Below are 18,804 nucleotides of genomic sequence, written 5' to 3' on the forward strand. Positions count from 1 at the left end.
ATGGACTTCAGTTTAGTTATAGGTCTGAAAGCAAAGAGGGGTGGTAGGATAAATACTGAAGAGAATCAACAACATCTTACAAGTCAACTCCCTCAGGGAATTCCATTACAGGTTTATCTGGCAAAGCAGGGTTTATATCCTCAGTCAGAGCTGTGAGTACTACTTCCTCAGAGGACACCATTGTAGGTTTATCTGCAAAGAAGAATCAGCAGAATTTAGGGGTTCAATGTCCTCAACTTCATCATTATCTGCCCATATGTCTCTATTCTGATTTTTAGGGTCCCTTTCTTTCCCAATCAATGCCCTCACTTTAACAGGAGACAACCTCCAATGTTGAGACATCAATTTGCACTGTAATTCAGATACTTGCACAATACAACCCTGCATTTGGTTTTCAGAAATCTCAACTCTGTGCCCACAGGATTTAATTGTCTTTCAAGATACACACAGAAACTTCCATGCCATTTGTGCAGTGCTTGAACTGGGAATTTGAAATCTTGATCTCATCATTTTCTTTCACCCCTTTATCCAGCATATTTATGGAATAACCAGTCAATCTCTTTATACTCCTTAACTTGATGAAAATGTTCAAAGGCATCAAATGAACTTGCCTCTTACAGCTATTTGAGGAGGAATATCCAAGGGTGATATTTTGTATGTCTCTATTGCCACATCACACCATGGACTGTCAGTGACCTCTTTATCATTGGAAATAGCCATGAGTGCCTTTAAATCTGATAAGATTGAAGAACCAATTCCTAAGACCCCAAAATCAATTCCAAAAACTCATTGTTAAGATTCTCTTTCTCAAGAATCATACTGATACTAAAATCTGTATTAGCCAGGGTTCTCCAAAGAACAGGAACCAATAGGACAATGGAGAGAGAGAGAAAGAGAGCGAGAGTTGAGATTTACTATAAAGAATTGTCTCATTCAGTTGTGGGTGCTGGCAAGTGCAATTCCACAGTGCATGCCAGAGGCTGGAAATTCTGAGCAGTGTGATGTTGAGATCTTCAGTCTCTCATCTCTCTTCAGGTGAGATGAGAAAGAAGTAGAGGGTGTAGTCTCAAGGTAGAATTCGTTCTGATTCTTGAATACCTCAATTCTTGCTTTTAAGACCTCCAACTGATAGGTGAGGCCCATCAACCTTGCTGAGGGTAATCTTTACATATAAGAACTTTTCGTAGATGTTAATCCCCTCTATAAAATATCTCTGCAACAACAACTAGGGAACTACGTGACCAAGCAATTGGACACCATAACCTAGCCAAGTTGACATGTAAAATTAATCATCAGAGTAGCATTAGACAACACATAATGGGTATTGCTGTGTTTCAGTTAAACTGTGTTTAAGGACACTGAAATGTGAATTTAACTTAATTTCATATATTATGAAAAATTATTCTTCTTTTGATTCCCTGCCTGCTCCCCCCCATCATTTACTATAAATACCATTTGTAGCTTGTGAGTCACATAAAGTCATGGGCTCAAATTGGCCCACAAGCTATATTCTATTCCTTATTTTCCAAAAAATTTAAATGATTATGCATTAATTTTTTTTTCAGTTTCCTCACTTCAATAATTTTAAGAGCATCACAAAACTTAAAAATGAGCGCAAATACTCAGGTCACTCAAATTACAAAGTTTATTCCTATGGGTAGAAACCAAGTTGGGGTCTGCAGTTTTAACTGAAACGCTAAGGATGTGTGTGCAGTCAGAGACTATACTAGGATAGAGTTCAAGTCATGCCTGCTGGGGCTTCACCATGCTTCTGAAAACAAAGGGGATCTTCCCAGCAAACCTGGCAGCGTCAGAGCCATCAGAAGCCACTCCTCTCACGATATCCGGCAATGGTTTCAGTGACATTTCTTGAGACTTTATCAGGACCTTAGAGTTGAGGAAACAATAATTCTATCCTGGCTCCTATAAGGGACTGGAGACAGTTTCCCCACGAGTGTGACTCAGAAGTAACCCCACACTGGTACCTTCCTGGTTCAAAGAGGACGTTGTTTATAGGAGAGGGGTGTATGAAGACAGAGGCTAGCGCGGTTTTATGTTAGCAATTTTGTGGTTTTTTGAAGTTACTGTTGTTATAAGCTGTGGTGATTTGGGGGTAGGCGGGAGTAGAGTTAGACCCCAGGTGGTTTTTTCCAAGCATAAACAGACTGTTTTATTAAAGGCTTACTTATTTCTGGGGTGTATTGTTACTGTTGCCATTGCTGTTCTTAAAAATAAGACTATTTTTCTTTAACTGCTTTATGACCTTAGTAGTGAACAAGTTTATCACACCCTGTCTTGGCAAGACCACAGTTCCTGAGGAGACAGAGACAGTGGATGTCTGGGGAGGGGCACAATTGTGGGAAACTGTACATGCCATTACCCAGCCTAGATGATGGATCAAGAAAGGCAGGTATTTCAAACAATCAATCAATAAATTAATCACAAAATACTTATTAAATACCTACTGTGTTGTGGATCTTTACAGTCCCTTGTGCGCTCTATTTTTTAGCTCCTTTTATGATAAGACAGAGATAATGGACAGATATAATATACTTCCAGGAAAGTCTTTATAGCTTACTGAAGGCTGGAAATTTGCTTATGAGAAGGAGGTTTTATTCAGGATATTCTGTTTATGTAATAAAACAATGCTAATAATAATTTATGTTTCTTAACAGGTCATGTTAAAAAATGAAAACATGTTTATAGATTTCATATTTTATTTGGTAGAGAAAGGTCCCATGGTAAAAATGCATATCTTATAAAGATCTGAACAAAAGTATGAGATGGAGTCTGATTCATTTGCTGTGGACAGAGTCCCCAATTTAGGAATTCCCAAGGTCCTGTAAGTAGTTTGTAATTAGAGCATCTCTAGATGATCTCCCTGACACTCATTGGGCATTGGAATGAGCTGCTTGTTCTAGAAGGACATCAAGATATCACCACAGCACAGGACCTGGTTGGAGTGTGACTTTAGTGCCTTTGAGACTGGAAGCATGGTGAAAGCCATCTCTCTTTGATAGATATGCCATTTTTCCCTTATTAAACCAGCAAGAGCCATAGGTATTTACTTTACGTGAAGAAATGGATTTAGCCTGGGGTGGGGGTAAGAAAAGGGGAATTCTTTCTTAATACAATTTCTATTGGGGTTGATGAAAAATTTTTGGTAATGGATGGTGGAAATGGTCGCACAACATTTTGAATGTAAACAGCACTGAATTATATATTTAAATGTAGTTAAAAGGGGAAATTTTAGGCTGTATATATATTAGCACAATAAAAACTTTTTTAAAAACAAAACCCACCACCACCACCATAAGATTGATTATACAGCACAAACAATGACCCCTAATGTAAACCATAGACTATAGTTATTAGTACAATTATAAAAGTGTTTCATCAATGGTAGCAAATATACTATACTAAGGCAAGATGTTAATAATAGGATGGTACATGGGAACTTTGGATTTTATCCATGATTTTCTGTAAAGCTATAGTTTCTGTAATAAAAAATATATCTAAGGATAGAGAAAAAAAAATGAATTCATGGTCTCAGGTGCCCTTAGGATATGGACACGGGGACTGGGTAGGGGAAAGTAAGGATATTTCAAACTTTGTTCTCCTGCAGGCTGATGTAGTCTCTTGATCACTGACAGAGGGCAACACTTCTCACTATCAGGGATGGAGGACATTTCCACCTTAAATGACTTTTTAAAAAAATATTCCCCCTCTCCCCCTGGGGCTTTTTGCATGCTGTCTGCTCTGTGTCCATTCGCTACGTGTTCTTCTGTGTGCTTTTTTTTTTGCTTGTCTCCCTTTTTTGTTGCGCCACTTTGCTGAGTTGGTTCTCCACGGCGCTTGCGGGTCGGGTGGCGCTCTGCGGCATCTGCAGGCCAGGCAGCACTTGCGGGCCAGGCGGCTCTCTGCAGCCTGCAGGCGAGGCTGCCTTCACAAGGAGGCCCCGGGACGTGAACCCAGGGCCTCCCGTATATAGACGGGAGTCCAAATGATTGACCCACAGCCGCTTCCCTAAGTGAGTTTTTTTAAAGGACAAAACATTTGGTAAAGACATATCTTTAATCACAAATGGGTTTTTAGTATACTTTATTAGAGTAACTGTAGGTTTATAGAAGATCATGCAGAAAACACAGAGTTCCCATATACCCTCCTTCCCATTATTAACACTTTACATTAGAGTGGTAACTTTATTATAATTAATGAAAGAATATTACTATAAATGTACTATTAGCTATAATCAATAGACTTTACAGCTCACCGTTTGTTGTACATTCCTACATTTTAAAAAGAATTTTATTCTAGTAACATATGTACAACCTAAAAATTTCCCCATTTAACCACATTCAAATATATCATTCAGTGCTTTTAATTATACTCACAATGTTGTGCTACCATCACCATCATCCACTACCAAAACTTTTCCATCATCTCAAACAGGAGCTCTATACCAATTAAGTATTAACTCCCCATTCCCTACAACTGGCCCTTCATACCCTATATTCTAGTTTCTGGTTGTATACATTTGCTTATTCTGATATTTAATTTCAGTGAGATCATACTTGTCTTATTGTGCCTGGCTTATTTTGCCCAACATGATGTCTTCAAAGTTCATCCATGTTGTCTCATGTATCAGAACTTCATTCCTTTTTATGGATTAATAATATTCCATTGTATGTATACAGCATATTTCATTTATCCATTCATTGGTTAATGGATACTTGGGTTGCTTCCATCTTTTGGCAATTGTGAATAGTGCTGATATGAACATCAGCATAAAAACTTCTGTTCAAATTCCTGCTTTCAATTCTTCCGGGGTATGTACCAAGAAGTGGGACTGCCAAGGCTCATGGTAATTTGATACTTAATTTTCTGAGGAGCTGCTAAACTGTCTTACACAGCAGCCATTTTACATTCCCAACAACAAAGAACAAGTATTCCTATGTTCCCACAACCTCTCCAACACTTGTTATATTCCAATTTTTAAATTAGTAACCATTCTACAAGGTACGAAATGTTATATCATTGTGATTTTTGATTTGCCTTTCCCCAATGACTAATGCATTAGTTTGAGTCTTTTATGCAGACCCCAGAAATAGGTTCTTAAATGGAACCTATTGTGAACCTTTGATTAGCTTAGATCAACTAAGGGCCACTTGATTAGATTGTCCCAGTAGGACATAGCCCAAGGTAGGCCTTAATCCTCTTACTGGAGTCCTTTAGGAGTCCTTTATAAAAGGAGGAATAAAAGCCACAGACACAGGGAAAAACCTGCAGTGACAGAGAAAATCCTCCAGGAGCTGAAATCAACAGACCCAGAAGAGAGAAAAGCCACAGATGAAGCAGCCTGAAGCAGAGCTAGCAAGGAGGCCCAGAGAGAGGGAAGAGCCACGCTGATGCTGCCATTATGTGCTGTCATATGGCTGATCACCTACAGCTGAGCTTGGGGCAAAAGTGAGCCTGGAGAAGGCAGAGACCAGTAGAGCCACCATTGTGTCTTGCCACATGGCAGGAGTCCAGGATTGCCAGTAGCCGACCTTTAGAGAGAGAGCTTTGCCTGTTGCCTTGATTTGGACATTTTTCTCAGCCTTGGAACTATAAGTTTTTAACCTAATAAATCTCATTGTAAAAGCTAACTTATTTCTGGTATATTGCATTGGTAGCCTTTAGCAAATGAAAACTGCTAGTGATGTTGAGTATCTTCTTAAGTGCTTTTTGGCCATTTGTATATTTTCTTTGGAGAAATGTCAATTCAAGTCTTTTATACACAAACGGGAAAATGTGACATTTTTTGCACAAATAGCTTTTACAGTTTTGTCAGGGACTTTTTTTTTTCTTTTAAAGTAAAGGATCTCAATAGTATTTTCCCATTCTAGTGAACCTCACGCTTTCTGGAATTTTTAAAATTTGGTGAAATTGAATTGGAAGAGGTAGTCAAGAAGAAATATAGCAGTTTGTGTGTGTATGTGAATGAATGAGAGTTGCTACATAAAGGGTAAAATACAGGATTTGTAAATCAGGGAGGCACAGACTAAAATCCTAACTAACTCCAGCATTTACTACCTAGGTGGTTTGGGCAAACGGATAGCCTCAGTTTTCTCATTTGCAAAATGAGTTAATGCAACCTATCTGCACATATAATCTTATAAACTATTTAGCATAGTATTTAGCCCCAGCATATGGGGATGCTCAAAGAATGGCAACTTTCATTATTATAATAATAATTACACTTTGTAACTCAGTCAGCTTAGAAAATTTTTTTTATGGAATTCATGGTCCACTTTCATTGTTTTAAAAGTTTCATACTTTTGATTATTTCATTTGTTTGGCTAGCGAATCTTCAGACTTCTTAACTTCAGTTTCAGGACTCCAAGCTTTGAAATGTGTATGGATTTTATGTCATGGAAATTGAAAATTAAGAGCTCAGACCCATGGGTTAGGGACATGACGGTAGGCCAATCCATTTCATAGCTCCCATGTTCACACTGGCCACACAGTGCCTGATAATGCTATGGGTTAAGTTGGAGTTATTAAAGTTATGCAGATTTGCCAAGTTAACTGAGTAAGAAAGAGAGCATGTGTTGTCTTAACTTTACTTTCAGGAAGGAAGAAGACCCAGAAAATGAGTTCTGGGAGTCTTAAGCTACAGGAAGTGGGGAGGACACACTAATGTTTAGAGAGGGTGGGCCAGGCAAATCTGGAAGCTAGTTGTCTTAGATTTCCAGGTTGCCTTGACAAATACCACACAATGTGTTGGCTTAAACAACAGGCATTTATTGGCTCATGGGTTTGAGGCTAGGAGTCGTCCAAAATCAAGGCATCAGAAAGGAGATGCTTTCTTCCTAAAGTGTGTAACATTTTGGTGCTGGCTGCTGCTAATCCTTGGGGTTCCTTGGCTTATATTCCTGTTTTACATCACATAACAATATCCTTTCCAGGGTATGTTGCCTTCTGGTTTCTAGAGTCTCCCCATGGCTTTCTCTAACTATGTCTGAATTTCTTCTGTTTATAAAGGACTCCAGTAATCCTGATTAAGACCAACCTCACTCAGTCGGGCCACACCTCAACTTAATATAACATCTTTAAGAGATCCTATTGCAACAGGTTCGTATACATAAGAATGTGGCTTAAGAAGAAAAAATGTCTAAATTGGGGTATGCAATTCAATCTACCATGCCAGTGTTGAGAGGTGAAGCCAGCAATGAAAGACAAACAGCCCACCTGAAGTATTACTCCAAAGAGGCTGAACAGAGCTGTGGAAACAGAAGCATGAAAATAGGAACAATGGAAAGCATTAGGATGAGGCCCGAGGTTTGTGATGGAGATGGGAGGGAGATTTGAGGAAACTCCCTGAGGTGTTAGAAAGTAACTGTACAGCATCTTTACATGGGAGATAGAAGGTTGGGAACTATTAACTACCAAACTGAGTCAAACAGACACACATGCATGCACACATGCATGCAAAGTACAACCTTTATACCTGATACCATTAGGGAGTAATGTGCTCCTCTAAAAAAAAATTATTTTTAGTAGCTGAATTTTGGTAATTAATGCCCTAAAATGATGACTCTCAACACTTTGCACAGGAGAATCATTTGAGGTGCTTTAAGAAATGACAGTACCTGGAGCTAAACCCATACTAGTTTTATGAGATTTAGTGGTGTGGGTACTAAATACGGATGGTTTTGAAAAATTTCCTGCTGTCATTCTCCTATGCAGTCAGACTTAGAACTACGCCCAAACACATTTTAAAGTTATTTTATTTCTATTGAACTGACCGCCACATATACTGAACAGCCTGAACTATAATGCTTTTATCTACTATTTGAATTTTTTCTTTCTCTGCTATCACTGTCACCAATCCTATCTCTAGGAGATGTCTGTTCCCCTTCTTCTATCTCCTGTGTTGTAATTTGAACCTTCTAATGATGTTTATGATATCTGGGGGAACTGCTAACCAAAGTGTTAGAATTGCAGTTAATGATCATTCTACCTATCTGGCTAGTGGCTTTTTGGTTCTCTGAACTTCCAGTTCAGGTCTGGAAGTGTTAAAATATCTGTAGCTCTTAGGTCATGGAGACTGAGAACTAGGAGCCCAGAAACATGAATCATGGAAAAGAGGGTAGGCCAATCCATTTGTCACACCACAACTTCGCAATTCTTAAATTCAAGTTTAAGCAAGAGCTCAGAGGAATCTACTAGGAATCCAAAGGCATAGCGGAAACAATGTAGAACATTAGAGACCTGATATGGACTCGATCATTTTCTATGTGACCTTGGACCTATCTACGTCTCTTGGCCTTTGTTTCTTTAAGTGTAAAATAAGGGAGATAGATTAGATATTTTGTAAAATTATGAAATTTTCAAATAGAAAGTCATGTAGAATAACATAACAATCATGTGTGTGCCTACTTCCTACTCTAGCAAATCCTTTTACTCAAGTGATTTACATGATTTTAAGATACTTTTGAAACTTCATCTGAACTTTTCCCTAATCCCATTCTCCTGTCTTCATCCCCAGACATAAATAGTATCTCACTATTAGTGTTTATCATTCCCATGTGTATTTTATACTGTATCTGCTATAAGTAACATATAGCATCATTTTGCTTGTTTTTCACTTGCAATAAATCGTATTACCATTCCTATCCCTCAATTTGCTTTTTCAAAATTTAATGTCATGTTTGGAGGCCAGTCCATTTGATACATGTGGCTCTGGTTCATTCCGTATAACATCCCATTAAATGGACATATGATTTTATTTAACCATTTTTCTGTTGTTGGATCTTAGGTTGTTCCAAATAGAAAAGGTATAAGTTCTTCACTAGTTTGAAGCCTCCAGGATTTGGCATAAAATATAATTTTTTTTGTGAAGAAATTTTGTAACAACACCTTTGGCTTTTCCCATTGTTCTCAGGTGTCCACTTTTGAAGATGCTACCTTGTAGGTATATGTGAGAGATCCAGAAACCTGTTCTTTGACCTCTGAGGTCATTACTGCATTTAGCAGACACTGGAGAGGTTGTAGAATGCAGTACAAATGACTTTGGAATCAGACAGACTTTGTTTTATGTCCTAACTTTGCCAACTGTGAGTTGTGTGCATATTGGGCAAATTATGTCAGATACCATAAAATGGGCTAGCTTTTAATAATGGGACTTTATTAGTTGATAAGCTTACAGCTTGAAGACTGAGAAAAATGTCCAAAATTAAGGCATGATCAGGCGATACTTTCTCCCTGAAGACCAGGTGCTGGTGATCCTGGACTCCTCTACACATGGCAATGCATATGGCGGCATCTGTTGGTCTTTCCTTTCTCTCCCAGGTTTTGCTGCTTCCAGCTTCTTGCTTCTGTGGCTTTCTTCATCCAAATTTTGTTCTCTTATAAAGGACTCCAGTAAGAGGATTACAACCCTCCCTGGGCCATGCCTTAACTGAAGTAACCTAATCAAAAAGTCCGAGTTACAGTAGGCTTACATCCACAGGAATGGATTCTCTTTAAGAACATACTTTTTTGGGATCTATACAGCTTCAAACCATCACACCAGAGGAAAGGCACAGGAAGATGCACAGAATGGATACTTTTCTTTAAGGGAAACTTGGCTCTACTGATACCTTAATTTTGAATGTCTAGCCTTCAGAATTGTGGGACAATAAATTTCTGTTGTTTAAACCAATTAGTGTGTATTAGTCAGCCAAAGGGATGCTGATGCAAAATACCAGAAACTGGTTGGTTTTTATGAAGGGTATTTATTTGGGGTAGGAGCTTACGGATACCAGGCCATAAAGCATAAGTTATTTCTCTCACCGAAGTCTATTTCCACGTGTTGGAGCAAGATGGCTGCCAATATCTGTGACGGGTCAGGCTTCCTAGGTTCCTCTCTTCCAGACTTCCCTCTGGGCTCAGGGTTCCTTGCTTCCCAGGGCTCCAGCTTCTGCATCAAACTCCAACATCAAAACTTCAAAATTAAGAACCCTCAACTCTGTCCTTTGACATGCCTTTTTTCTGTGAGTCCCTACTGGCACAAGAGGTTTACATAATTATTTAATCAAGTAAACCTATGAATCCAATATAATCTAATATGCCCAGAGGAAAAAATCAGTTTACAAATATAATCCAATATTTCTTTTTGGAATTCATCAATAATATCAAATTGCTACATAGTGGTACTTTGTTACACTAGCCCTGTTAAACTAAGATACCTGACATTTAGCAAGTGCAGGATGTGCGTGTGTTGAGGAGAGAGAGAGAGAGAGAAAACTCTGCCAAGACCAGTGCTCATGTTTACTGTACTTTGCAAGGTATTTCCTGGCACATAGTTTATAAATATTTGTTGAAAAGAATGAATAAGCAAGTGTGTAAATATATAAGTGAAACATATTAGAAAAATGTATTTATGAATGGGCTAGATGGAAGTACAGTCGATGAAATGACCAAAGAAGAGTTTTTCAGAGGTTCCTATTAGGAGTGATGCAGAAAAGTTGAGAAATTTTTTTCTGAAGATCAAATATTCTATCATACAAGTCAGTCACTTCCTTCAATCTCCCCCCTCCCTTCCCCAAATCTTGCCAAAGCTTTAGGCTAATAATGGCCTCAAAATCAGCCTGGAGCTTAGCTCTCGCCTATGATTTTCTATTTGTCACCATTGCAGCTCCCTGCCCAAATGCTCCAGCCTCTGTTCAGTGTTCATTCTGTAGACAGCCTGACTTCTTCAGTGAATGTCCACGTTTACACTGGAGCAGCAGGCACTTCCTGGCTGCCTCCTTCTAGACAAGGAGCCTCTGTTAGCCTTGGGACTGGGGAGCAAACAGCCTCTGACCGTCCCAGCTGGTGAGCAACGAGCCCTGGCCACCGACAGGATACTTTACATACATATTTTTGAGCAGTGGGTGGGAAGCACACCAATAGATTATTATATCACCAGTCTTTTAAAAAGCAGCACTTAGCGGCAGTGTTTACAGGCTAATGTCTAAGAAAACAAAACAAGCCCATCTGTTGGGAATTCCTTCAAAGTGGTAAAGGGCTTGCAAAGGTGTGTCATTTCTAAATAAGTGCTTTGGACAGGAGCTTGCGCTGAATGAGGGAGGGGTATTGTTACCGTTTCCTTTTGCCTTGGAGGTTGTTTATATTCTGGTTCAAGCTTTTGAAAATATTGTCTATGCTTTTGAGATTGAGCTACTTTACTTGCTCCCTTTATTTTTTAAGAAGAAGAAAACTACGGCTTTGGTTTGACTTAGAGGTTAGTAAATTGAGTGTGGATGGTTTGTGGTCATTGGTTTGCCCAGCTTAAATTGATTCAAATCCCTGCTTTGAATTAGTTTTAGGTCTGCTTTGGGGGTCAAATTGGGTCTTTTGTTAGAGGCAATCCTGAGTGGCGGAAGGGCCAGGGAGGTGAAGGAATGACAAGTATTATTCGATTGCAGGTTGCCATTGTCTCACACACAAGCTTGCACAGCAGAACTACTTTCTTCTGCAGAGGAGAAAGCAGAATAAAGAGCTGGGGAGAGAGCTCCGGGAGCCCCGAGGAGTGGGGAGGAGAGGCAAGGAGGGGCGTGGAGGGCTGAAGCCGTCATTTAGGCTTTGCTGTCCCTCACTCCTCCCCCACTCCCACTCCACTACCCCATCGCCTTCTCGCTGACCCGGAGACAGAATATAAATGAAATGCTTTGCCTGTACACGATTCTAACCGGCATTGGCCTGTTTGAGCTGAGGCCATTTTTTAAACAACTCACTAATCAGAAGCGACTAAGGCTCTAAAGAGAATACCGTTCAGCCTTGGTTCCACCCTCATGCTAATGAAGAAGGCAGTGAGGTGGATAATTAAGGGCAGTGATGTGAGTAATTCCAAACTGATAATCCAAAGGTAATGAAATGCATTATGAGTTTTGGGGGCAGCAGATTTCCTTTCCCAGCCATGGCTGTTTTATGATAAAATGAGCTTGCCTTTTCTAAGCAGAAACCCGCTGATTGTGGGAGGAGTCGATTAAGGATTAGTAATCTATGCAGCCATTAAAAACACTGTTTAGGAAGCTTGCATAAACACAGGGAGACACTTGTGATATGATTTTAAATGAAAAAAATAAATAAAAGTGTGCAAAGTGAATATGTGGGCTACCTAAAGCAATGTATAAAACAAACAAAATTAATAACCCAACTCTTTATAGATATAAAAGAAAGATGAAGGAAATACATTAGTAGTTATCTGAGTAGTTATAGGATGGTTGGTGAATTCTTTTATTCTTCTCTGCTATTATATTCTAAGTGTTCTTATATTAACTTGGATTATTTTAATAATAGACAAAAGTGAATGCACTAAAAAAAAGGATTGGCTTGTTGCATTTCTTCCACAGGATGGACAATGGAGAACTGATTGTAATCTTAAATTTTCATTTATGTGGATGAGCATGGAGTCTAGGTAGGCTGAATTTTTACTGCAGAAGTTGTTAGAGGTCCCAGGAACCCTCTTCTGTAGAGGAATATTTCCTTTATCAAATTCAGATCGAATGCGAGTCTCTCTGGCCCTACTCTCCTGAGAGGTCAAGAAATGCTTTCAAAGACTACATATGTATGTTAATCTTAACTTATCTTTATTATCATGATTTTCCCCTTTATGTTGTCAATGACTTTGTAGTCATTTTTTAAATATATTTTTTATTACAGAAATTGTAGATTTACAGAAAAATCATGCAGAAAAACACAGAGTTCCCATATGCCCCCCCACCTTTATTAACACCTTGCATTAGTTTGGTACCTTTGTTAGAAGTGATGAAAGAATATTATTATAATTGTGCTAGCAACAATAATCCATACTTTACATTAGAGTTCATTGTTGTGTGATTTAAAAAATTTTTTATTTTAGTAACATATTGATAATGTTGTCTTCTAAGTATTTATTTACATATATTGTTCTTATTCTAGACTGTAATATTTTTTAAGAAAAAAACCCTGAAATTTCCCTTTTTAACCACATTCAACTATACAAATCAGTGCTGTTAATTATGTTTGCAATGTTTTGCTACCATTACCACCATCCATTACCAAAATTTTTCCATCACCCCAAACAGAAACTCTGAACCAATTAAACATTAATTCTTCATTCCCTACCCTGACTCCAGGGTGGGTAGGTAATGCATTTTAGTTTCTGGCTCTATTAATTTTGCATATTCTAATTATTTTTTATCAGTGAGATCATGCAATATTTGTCTTTTTGTGTCTGGCTTACTTCACACAACATGATGTCTTCAAGGTTCAGCCGTGTTGTCACAAAGACTGTATCTTTTTGACTACTGTGTTCTCCTTAGGATATGACCAGTTCCTGACATATTTAGCAGCTGCTTCTGCTAGACATGTTTCTTTCCCAAGTCTTCTAGTTTTAGAGCTAGTTATGAACGTAAGACTTTCAAAATTAAATAGATTTTTATTTCAAAAAATAAAAGGGCTGGCCAGGCTGTGGCATTTCTGGGGGATGGCTTGCAGGAGATGACTGATTATTTCTAATTCTTACTAATGTGACAAATGTGGGAGAATTGGTAATGAATTCTTTATTCCATAAAGATTTTGTTTCATGAAGCTGATTTGTCACTTAAATGAAAAACCCATACTTCCTTCTATGAAGGTTTGTTTTTTTTAACTTAAAATCTTTGGGAATGCTTTGAAAAGTTATTCTCACAATGTTGCTTTTGGTGCTGGACCTGCCAGATGTCTATGCTGCTGTTGGACTTGACCTTGTTTAGGCTTGGTTGGGTGTTTAATTGCTGTGCACTGCTGAAGAGTTAAGGTCCCTTTGTCTTACTGAGTTGAGTAGATTACCATACTTGTTACAATCTGTTTTATGATATTGCCCTGGTTTCGAAGTCTTGTCCTAATAGTTTAACATATGTATTTGCCCTAATACCTAATCATTTCATAATTCTATAAACTATAACCTAAAAATGACAATAATTATACCAACCTCAAATATTATTAAGTTAATTAAGTGAGACATGTGTGAAGGCTGGTAGTAAGTACTGTATTGGACCTGTCAAGCAGGTGCATGACAATTAAATTGCTCGGTTGGGGGAAGCCAAAGGATGCTTCCAGTACCCACAGCCCCTTCTGATCACTTCCTTATGCCTAGGCAGCCGTGTTTTTACACCAAGGCCATGCTCCCTTGGCTACAGCTGATTGGATTGGGAGAGGGCAACTGATCTGACGACGGTCAGTGTAGAGGTTGGCTAATAGCTTAGGAAGTGACCCGTCTCTGCCTATCTGGAATAATAATGACTGCCTTCACTAGTCAGTCATCTCGCAGTGAGCAGGAACTCATGACATGATGGGAAAGTTGGTCTGCAAGGGCAACAGAGGCTGCTTCAGAGAGTAGCTGAGTCACTGAAGGGGCTAGCATGTGTATCTTTCTAGGTTTTTTTCCTTTACTCCTGTTCTTCTGGTAACAGACCCAACCTTCTCACCACAACTGCCTAACCCATGTCAGAAGGTATCCCTTGAATTTTTCTAATTTTTAAAAAAGATTTACTTATTTTGTATTTATTTTTCTCCCCTCATTTCCCCTCCCCCTGTTGTCTGCTCTCTGTTTCCATTCACTGTGTGTTCTTCTTTGTCCACTTGCATTCTTGTCAATGGCACCAGGAGTCTGTGCCACTTTTTGTTGCGTCATCTTGCTGCATCAGCTCTCCATGTGTGCGGTGCCACTTTTGGGCAGGCTGCGTTTTTTTTGCATAGGATGGCTCTTCTTGAGGGGCGCATACCTTGCACGTTTGTCTCCCATAGGGGTGCCCCTGCATGACATGGCACTCCTTGCATGAATCAGCACTGCACGTGGACCAGCTCATCACATTGGTCAGGAGGCCCTGGGTTTGAACCCTGGACCTCCTATGTGGTAGGCGGATGCTCTATCAGTTGAGCCAAATCCGCTTCCTGAATTTTTCTAATTGAGCTCCCTTTCTTCTCTAAGCAGGAGACTGTGTGGAACAGGGGTCTATATGTACAAACCTACAAGGGCTAGGCAGGTAACATAAGTGAGAAGTGGCCAGATGCAAAAAAAATAAAAAGGTCCAAGAAAGACCTGTGACCAAGAGAATGTAAGTCTGTGAAACAAAACCCAAGCCACCTGTGCTGGCTAATAAACTGAATGAGGTCCCAATGTGGCCTCTGCTGGGGGTTTTCTGTCCCAGATAGTATCAGCTCAACCTATAGACAAACTTTCTCCAAGAAGATAGTGGCCCTAGGCACTTTATGGAAGGGCTTTTCTGCATTTGGTGGCTGACTGACTTAATGATAATGAAGATGGACTCCTAAAGGAAAAGACTGTTGTTGTTGTTTTTTTAAGATTTATTTATTTTATTTATTTCTTCCCCATCCCCGCTTGTTGTCTGTTCTTTGTGTCCATTCATGGTGTGTTCGTCTGTATCTGCTTATCTGCTCTTTAGGCAGCACTGGGAACCAATCCTGGGGCGTTCTGGAGTGAGAGAGAGGTGTTCGCTTTCTTGCGCCATCTCAGCTCCCTGGTCTGCTGCATCTCTCATTGTCTCCTCTGTGTTTCTTTTTGTTGTGTCATCTTGCTGCGCCAGCTCTCTGCGTGGGCTAGCACTCCCATGCAGGCCAGCACTCCTGTATGAACCAGCATTCCGTGTGGTCCAACACACCTGCGTGGACCAGCTCTCTGCTCAGGTCAGCTCGCCATGTGGGCCAGCTTGCCTTCACCAGGAGGCCCTGGGAATTGAACCCTGGACTTCCTATATGGTAGACAGGAGCCCAATCTCTTGAGTTACATCCACTTCCGAAGATTGTTATTTATATATTTTTTAAAGATCTATTTTTATTTATTTCTCTCCCCTTCCACCCTTCCCCTGCCCCCATTGTCTGCTCTCTGTGTTGACTTGCTGTGTGTTCTTCTGTGCCTGCTTGCACCCTCAGTGGCACTGGGAAACTGTGTCTCTTTTTTGTTGTGTCATCTTGCTGCGTCAGCTCTCTGTGTACAGGGTGCCACTCCTGGGTGGGCTGCACTTTTTTCATGTGGGGCAGCTCTCCTTGTGGGGTGCACTCCTTGCATGTAGGGCACCCCCACACGGAGGCACCTCTGTGTGGCATGGCACTCCTTGTGCACAGCAGCTCTGCACGTGGGCCAGCTCCACATGGGTCAAGGAGGCCCCGGGTATCGAACCCTGGACCCCCCATATGGTAGGTGGATGCTCTATCAACTGAGCAACGTCTGCTTCCCCAAGATTGTTATTTACGACCAAATTAAAAAATATGTTTAAGCTTCTCTAAGTTAAAAAAATTATAAGGGAGACTTCTGGGAAGATGGTGGACTTGAAAGACACAGGACTCTTTTCTCCTCCAGAAAAACAGCTAGAGGACAGGTTGAAATGGCCTAGGAAAAGATCTTCTAGGGTTTTGGACACCAGATGGTGTGGGACTGGAGAGATCTGAGCCTCTCAATATCCCTCTCTTCTAGCAGGGACTCATTGTTTAGGATATACCTCCCCAGGATAGGGGAAGAGAGGAAGACACACCTAAGGCTGATTCAGTTTTTGACCCACAGATTTGGTCTGCTGTGTCTCATGAGCCCTTCCACACTGGGTGGGACTGTGCCATTGTTTGCCTTGGGAACTGACAGAGAACTAAAGATATACAACCCTCCCAATCTCCTTCTCTACTAACTGGGACTGATTGTTGAGGAGGCAGAGGGGAGTGGAATTATTTTCTACCTGGGAAAAAAGAGGGAGTTACCAGTGACAGCTGGAGAACTATCTCTGAGAAAGTTTGAATTACAAGGCACTAAGCCTCCAGGGAGGAACTTCTATCACATTGATTCCCATCTATGTTGCAGCAAACACAATCCAAACAGACATTGAACTGAGAATGCTGCCAAAGAGCACTATCTGCTGGCAGACCAAGGAAGTGCACATGAGAAAATTAAAAATAAACAAGAGAGGCTTTTTCCAGCCTTTATAGGCTCTCTCCCCAAGGTTCTAGGAAGTGGGTCTGCAATCCATTACTGGATTCAGAGCCCAGTTTTGAGCAACTAACAGAAACAAATCTTAACAATTCAGGTCAAACCAAGAATCAAAAAGCAGCAGTAATACACAGCCTCCTGGCACTAAATCCCTATGAAAGAGGAAGAAATTGAGCATTGAGTAAACTACCATCCAAATCAGATGCCTAGAAATCAGCAAAAAATTATGAGTAATACTAAGAAAATGGAAGATATGGCTCAAGAAAAGGTATATAACAAAGCCCCAGAAGAGACAGAAGATTTGAGAAAACTAATTAATGAGATGCACAGAAATTTCCAAGATCAAATTGATGAGTTAAAAGACAATATGGCTAAAGAGATAAATGACATCAAGAAAACATTGAACAGGCACAAAGAAGAACTTGAAATCCTGAATGGAAAAGTAAAAGAACTCATGGGAATGAAAGACACAATAGGTGAGATAAAAAACACTTTGGAGGCATTCAATAGCAGACTCAAAGTGATAGAAGAAAATGGAAGATATGGCTGAAGAATAACTGATCCTGAAGACAGAAGAGCTGAAATTGAAGAAAGAAAAAAAACAGAGGAAAAAAGGAATGGAAAAAAATGAGCAGAGGCTCAGGGATTTGAATGACAATATGAAACACAACAACATACCTGTCATGGGAGTTCCTGAAGGAGAAGAGAAAGGAAAGGGTCAGAAAGAGTACTTGAGGAAATAATAGTTGAAAATTTACCAACTCTCCTGAAAGAAATGAACTTGCATGTTTAAGAAGTGCACTGTACTCCAATCAGAATAAATCCAAATACATCTACTTTAAGACACATACTACTCAGCATGTCAAATGTCAAAAATAAAGAGAAAATTCTGAAAGCAGCAAGGGAGATACAAACCATCACATACAAGGGATGCCCAGTAAGACTTAGTGTAGATTTCTCATCAGAAACCATGGAGGTTAGAAGATAGTGGCATGATACAATTAAGATACTGAAAAAGAAAAACTGCCAGCAGAGAATTCTTTATCCAACAAAATTGTCCTTCAAATATGAAGGTAAGTATAAAGTACTCAGAAACAAACAGAAACTAAGAAATATTGTAAAAAAGAACCCACCTTTGCAAGAAATATTACAGAAAGGCTTAGATCCTGAAAGAAAAAGACAGGAGAGAGAAGCTTGGAAAAGAGTATAGAATAAAGAATAGCAGAAAGGATAATGCAGATATTATAAAGACAGAAAAAAATATATGATATATGAAAACCAAAGAATAAAATGGTGGAAATAAATAATGCATTTACAGTAATATCATAGAATGTGAATGAATTAAACTCCTCAATCAAAAGATATAGGCTGACAGAATGGATTTTAAAAATGAGCCGTCCATATGCTGTTTATGAGAAACTCACCTTGGACCCAAAGATACAAACAGCCTGAAAGTAAAAGGTTGGAAAAAGATAATGCAAACAAATAGTAATAAAAAAAAGAGCAGGGGTAGCTATACTAATATGAGACAAAACACTTTAAGTGCAAAAATGTTATAAGAGATACAGAAACCCATTATATATTATTAAAAGGGAAAATCCACCAAGAAGATAAAAGTCATAAATATCTATACACCTAACCAGGATGCCTCAAAATATATGATACAAAGTCTGGCAAAGTTGAAGGGAGAAATAGACTTCTCTACAGTAATCACTGAAGACTTCAATACACCACATCATTAGATAGAACAACTAGACAGAAGATTAACAAGGAAACAATGCCTGAACAATATGACAAACAAGTTAGACCTAACAGACATATACAGAATGTTGCATCCA

At 39.4% G+C, this 18,804-nt stretch overlaps 1 long non-coding RNA gene across 7 annotated transcripts in view; it reads left to right on the forward strand.

The window, feature by feature from the left end:
• The window catches only part of LOC105746202 (uncharacterized), a 324,527-nt gene that overhangs the window by 205,014 nt on the left and 100,709 nt on the right, over window positions 1-18,804 (forward strand). Inside the window, exon 8 of one of the 7 annotated variants that reach the window (XR_011649471.1) lies at window positions 7,027-7,116. The exons of the other annotated variants lie outside the window; for them this stretch is intronic. This is a non-coding gene — a long non-coding RNA (uncharacterized lncRNA). The remainder of the gene's footprint in view (window positions 1-7,026; window positions 7,117-18,804) is intronic. 7 annotated transcript variants of the gene reach the window in all.

Source organism: Dasypus novemcinctus, chromosome 1 (genome assembly GCF_030445035.2).
Source record: "Dasypus novemcinctus isolate mDasNov1 chromosome 1, mDasNov1.1.hap2, whole genome shotgun sequence".
Lineage (NCBI taxonomy): Eukaryota > Metazoa > Chordata > Mammalia > Cingulata > Dasypodidae > Dasypus > Dasypus novemcinctus.